Raw genomic sequence first — 6000 nt, forward strand, 5'->3', positions numbered from 1 at the left:
GACAACCAAAAATGTCCCCAGATGTTGCCACATGTCACCGAGGGGACAAAATCACCCTCAGTGGAGAACCACTTCCTTCCTCTAACCCTGGAACTTGCCTGCTGTTCTTTCTGCCCTGAGAACCGCCCCTCCCCCATACATCTCACCTGGGGGACTTGGTGCAAACAGCCTTCCTCGGGGACCCCAGCAAATCACACACTGAGAACTTGGATTCCTTTACCAGCCCTCTGGGGTGTGCGGTGGGACAGTCTCCCCGCTGCGCGCGGGCTTTCTCTAGTTGTGGCGAGCGGGGGTGGGGGGGGCTACTCTTCGTTGCGGTGCGCGGGCTTCTCACTGCGGTGGCTTCTCTTGTTGCGGAGCACGGGCTCTAGGTGCGCAGGCTTCAGTAGTTGTGGCGCGCGGGCTCTAGAGCACAGGCTCAGTAGTTGTGGCGCACGGGCTTAGTTGCTCCGTGGCATGTGAGATCTTCCCGGACCAGGGCTCGAACCCGTGTCCCCTGCATTGGCAGGTGGATTCTTAACCACTGCACCACCAGGGAAGCCCTTTTTTTTTTTTTTCTCCTGTCTTGAATCCTGATAGTCACTCACTCACATTCCCCTCTTACCAGAAACAAAGCCCCCTGCCCTGCCCCAGCACCCAGGCAGGCATGAGTCCCTGGCTAGGCTGTGACTAGCCTCTCAAAAGCTAGCTCATACTTGGGGACCGTATGTCATCGCCTTTTCGCCTTTCCCTCATATCCCTCATAACGGTAGGAACACCGAGTGCAAAACACAGTTGGTACAACGTGAGGGCGTTTAAAGCAAAATAGGAATAAGTGATACTACAGGAGGCGGGGCCCGAGGGGAGAAAAATGATCGAGGTTTGGGGGTGGCATGGGGTCACCTTTCCTCCCCTCCACCCCCAGACTTAGCTGCAACCCCCTCCCCATCACAGGTCCCGCTGACGACCGCCCCGGGCCACCCAGTAGCCTGCCATTCAAGGCCCTGCAGGGTCCCACAGGCCGACCACCGAGCTGGCCCCTCTTGGCACGTGGGTGCCCCATCCGTCTCCAGGTCTTTGCCTGTGCTGTTCCCTCCGCCAGGAATGCTGTTCCCCGCGCCCCATCCTCCCCAACCCCCCTCCCCGCGGCTGCGCCCCTACTCTCCGCCCTAACCTGTGCCCCGAGCCCTCCGCCCCCCCCCCAACCGCGGGACGCCCCCCGGGGGCCGGACTCCAACTCCCAGAAAGCCCTGCGCTTCCCGTGGGTGCTGCCGGAGCTTCCACTCCCCTTGTTCAGTTTGGGAGGCGTTGGCAATTTTCAAATTTTGGCGCTGAACGGGCGGGGCGGCGACAGCTGCGGCCAGACCCCCTCCCCACGCCGGAGCCCGAGGCCTGGGCACTCCGCGGGCTCCCCAGGCGCGACACGCGGCGGCGGCGGCGGAGGGGTGGCGCTCGGCCCGTTTCCAGGACGGGAAACTGAGGCACGGGGCGATCCGGGGACCTGTCCCGGGACCCCCAGCAGGGGCAGGACGAAGCGGGGTTCGAAGCCGCGACCCTCTGATCCCAGGGCGCTAGAAAAGTTAATGGCTAATTGCTGCCTGCTTTGGGGGTGGAGGGTGCGGGCGGTGGGCGAGAAATCCCCGAGCCCGAGAAGGTCCGGCCAAGCCCTGTCCCCTCTCCCTCCCCCATCCCCCATCCCTTCCCCATTCCCCTATCCCTCCCCCTTTGCGCCGCCGCCCAAGCTCTGCGCCGGAGTTTGGCGCCAGATTTTTCAAAATCTCAGCGGAAAGGCTGCTGGCTCCCAGCCCGGATCGCGAGCCTTGATCCTGAATTCCGGCGCCTGGATCTGAGGGACCGCGGATTCTGGAGTCTGGACTGGGTGGGGGAGGGCTCATTCCAGAGCCTGGATCTGGAGGGCTGTGGATTCTGGATCTGGGGGGGGGGGGGGTGGGCAGAGATTCCAGAGCCTGAATTTTGGGCACGCTGATTCGGGAGCCTGTTTTGGGGAGCTGGGATTCCGGACCCTGGATCTGGAGGTCCCTGATTCCAGAGCCCGGAGGAGGGCGGGTTCTGGAACCCCAATTCCTAAGCCTGGAGGCTAAACCTGGAATCTAGGATCAGAACTCAGGAATCTGGGGCTGGAACCCTGAAATCCCAACTGAAATCTGGGGGCAAGGGGAGCGCTGGGGCCGGAGGGACAGCTGTTTGTTAAATGGGTTCCGGAATAATAAAATCAACAAATAATGGGACTTCCCTGGTAGTCCAGTGGTTAAGACTCCCTGCTTCCACTGCAGGGGGCACCGGTTCCATCCCTGGTCAGTGAAGTTCCAGATGCCTCGTGGTGTGGCCAAAAAAACAAACAAATATTGATTGACATCTCCGCCTGTCAGGCACTGGGGCTGTATCAATGTCCAAAACAAAGTTCCCTGCGCTCAGGAAGCTGACAAGGATGAAGTAGGAAGACAGAGGAAACAGATACCTAATGAATAAGTGAATTTTATGGCATGTTAGAATATAATAAGGTGGGGGGGTGGAAAGCAGGATGAGGGGCTTGGGAGCATGTGAGCTAGGGGGTGCATTTTTAAACAGGGTGGACCTCTTGGAGAAGGTGGCATTTGAGCAAGGACTCGAAGAGAAGGAGGGGACCAAACAGGTGAACAGGTGGGGAGAAGCCTTCCAGGGAGAGGGACCAGGCAGCACAAAATCACACTCCCGGATGGTGGACATGGCAAGGAATAAGAATTTCCAGTGGGTGGAGACAAGTACAGTATTAGAGAAGGAAACACATGTAACACCCGTGTATTAGTCATCTAGTGCTGGGTAACAAAACACAGTAGCTTAAAGCCACTCATGTTTCTTATCTCAGTTTCCATAGTTGGGAAGCTGGGTGGGGCTTAGCTGGGTGGGCTGGCTCCAGGCTTTATGATGCTGCAGTCAAAGCTCCCTGGGGCAGGGTCGACTCCCAAGGGCATTTGTACTGATCTTGGAAGGATTCACGTCCTTGCTGGCCATTATCCAGGGGCTGTCTTGGTTCCTTATCATGTAAGAGAGGATTTGATTTGGGTTGTGAAACCCTCACTGTTTGTTGTAATAGGGAAACAAAAACTGAAAATGGCCCAGATATCCCATATAGACCAATGGGAACTATACTCAGTATCTTGTAATAACCTATAATGCAAAAGAATCTGAAAAAGAATATATGTATGTATAACTGAATCACTCTGCTGTACACCTGGGACTAACACAACATTGTCAATTAACTGTAGTTCAACAAAAAAAAATTTTAAATAAAAAAAGGACACACACAAAAGAAAGGACACACCAATACCTTTGTGTAGACTCACACAGTGGAATATTATACAGCAGTGGAAAATTAACACACAGAATGACCTCCCAAACATAAGATCATGCAAAAAAAGCAAAGTGCAGAAGAATATCTACAGTATGCTTCTGTTTTTATAAAATTTGAAACCCAGCTAAACTAGCTGATACGTTATTTCCGTGTGCTACAAATGTTAGAGAATTGAAGGGAAAAGTGGGGACGTGATTAACCCAGAAGTCAGCATAGTGGTTGTGTTTTGAAAGCTGGGCGGTTGTGAATGTCTCTATTCTTAGCTGCACACATAAATTACAGATGCTCTTTGTGTGTTTGATGTATTTTGTGTTTCAAAAGTGAAAAAAACAACCTCCCTCAGACTGCTGTGTAGAACAACATGGTTCCAATAGAAACAGAATATCCCACCACAAAAAAGAAACGATAATTTTTCAATAATTATGTGACCGGATAGAGGTATTAACTGCTAGTGGTAATCATGTTGCAACATATAAATGTATCAAATCAACATGTGAAACTTACACAAGGTTATATGTCAATTATATCTCAATTTTTTTTTTTTAAATCTTTTGGCCCCGCTCAGCATGTGCGATGGAACCCGTGCCCCCTGCATTGGCAGCGTGGAGTCTTAACCACTGGACCACCAGGGAAGTCCCTAATTTTTAGTGTTTTACTTAACCTGACATACCCAAAATATTCTAACCAATATTGCAATCGACATACACAAATTATGTTTATTTTATTGAAGTATAGTTAATTTACAATGTTGTGTTAATTTCTGCTGTACAGCAAAGTGATTCAGTTATATAATTAATTTATTTTTATTTATTTCTTTATTTTGGCTGCGTTGGGTCTTCGTTGCTGCGCATGGGCTTTCTCTAGTTGCGGCAAGCGGGGGCTACTCTTTGTTGCGGTGCGCGGGCTTCTCACTGCGGTGGCTTCTCTTGTTGACGGGCACAGGCTCTAGGCGCGCGGGCTTCAGTAGCTGCGGCGCACTTGCTCAGTAGTTGTGGCTCGCGGGCTCTAGAGCGTAGGCTCAGTAGTTGTGGTGCATGGGCTTAGTTGCTCCACGGCATGTGGGATCTTCCCAGACCAGGGCTCGAACCCGTGTCCCCTGCATTGGCAGGCGGATTCTTAACCACTGTGCCACCAGGGAAGTCCCTCAGTTATAAATATATATATTCTTTTTTTGTTTTTTGGCTGCAGTGCGAGGCTTGTGGGATCTTAGTTCCCCGACCAGGTATCGAACCCAGGCCCTCGGCAGTGAAAGCGCTGACTCCTAACCACTGGACCCCCAGAGAATTCCCTCTTTTTCATATTCTTTTCCATTAACCAAATTATTGAGGAGATATTTTCCATCCTTTTTTCCACACCAAGTCTTTGAAATCCAGTGTGTTTTTCATACTCACAGCCTATCACAACTTGGGTGCTAAATTTTCAGTGGTTTAAGGAAACAATAAAGTTGTCTTTAACGAAAAAGTATTTTACACCATTTCTGTTTGTGGGTTTTAATTAATTAAAATGAAATTCAATTCGAAATTCGGTTATTCAGTGGCTCTGGCTACATTTCAAGGGCGCAGTAGCCTCAGGTTGCTGTAGTTGCCTGGCCGGCACAGGTGGAGAGGGTGCTGAGAAGTCACTGAGGTGAGGAGCTGCAGTGGCCTGGGCCGGCGTCAGTGCCTCACTTAGAGCCTGCCTGTCCCCTTTCTGGACCTCTCCCCACACCTTATTTTCCAGCCCTCGCTCCAGTACCCAGCACTCAGGAATCCCCTGTTTCCAAGCCCGGGTGCCTCCCCCCAAGGCAGGCAGTGCCCCCAGTCTGTACACTCCCAGGACCCGGTGGCAGAGGGCAGCTGTTTTGTGGGGAGTGTGGATCTGTGAGCTGAGGTGCCCTCCGTGTGCAGGTGAGGACCTTCACAATACAGGACCAACCCTGGGATTTTGAGACCCTCAAAACAGAGGCAGCAGGCCACCAGCTTGGGGCCAGCTCTGCCCACACTGCCACATTCCAGGGCAGAACTGCCAGGAGTCTGAGAGTTCTAAATGTGAACCGGACTTGCCAGGAGGCTTTGCAGGTTTCAATTCTAATCTGTTGCTGTGTAACAAACTACCCCCAAACTTTACTATGTCTCATGATTTCGTGGGTTGGGAATGCAGGTGGGGCTCAGCAGGACGGTTCTTCTGTCCCATGTGGGGTTGACAGGGGGCCCTGCGTGGTATCCAGCTGGCAACGGTGCCGGGGGCTCTGGGCTCCTTTTGTGGTCGGTCTGGTGCCTCGCCAGCCCCTCTCCCTTTCTGTGTAGCCTCAGGGTCTCTCCAGGGCCCACTGATGCAGCACAAACTTCCTATGAGATATCTCAGGACTCCCTGAGAGCAGGACAGTACCTGCCGTCCTCCTGAAGCTAAGGGACATGGCTGGCAGTGTCACCTCCCTCACACTGCATGGGTCAAGGCTGTCACAGAGCCAGCCCAGATAAAGGGGAGGGAAGTGGTTGCACCATTTTTCATTCCGACCAGCAGTGCATGAGGCTTCCAGTATCTCCACATCCTCCCAACATGTGTTATTACCTGTCTTTTGACCGTAACCATCCCAGTGTGTGTGAAGCAGTATCTCACTGTGGTCCTGGTGCTGCCCTCTTTAATCCACTGGAGCCTTTGTCAGGTGGGAGGATAGTTCTATTTTGTTC

Source organism: Balaenoptera musculus, chromosome 3, assembly GCF_009873245.2.
Source record: "Balaenoptera musculus isolate JJ_BM4_2016_0621 chromosome 3, mBalMus1.pri.v3, whole genome shotgun sequence".
NCBI classification, from domain to species: Eukaryota; Metazoa; Chordata; class Mammalia; order Artiodactyla; family Balaenopteridae; genus Balaenoptera; species Balaenoptera musculus.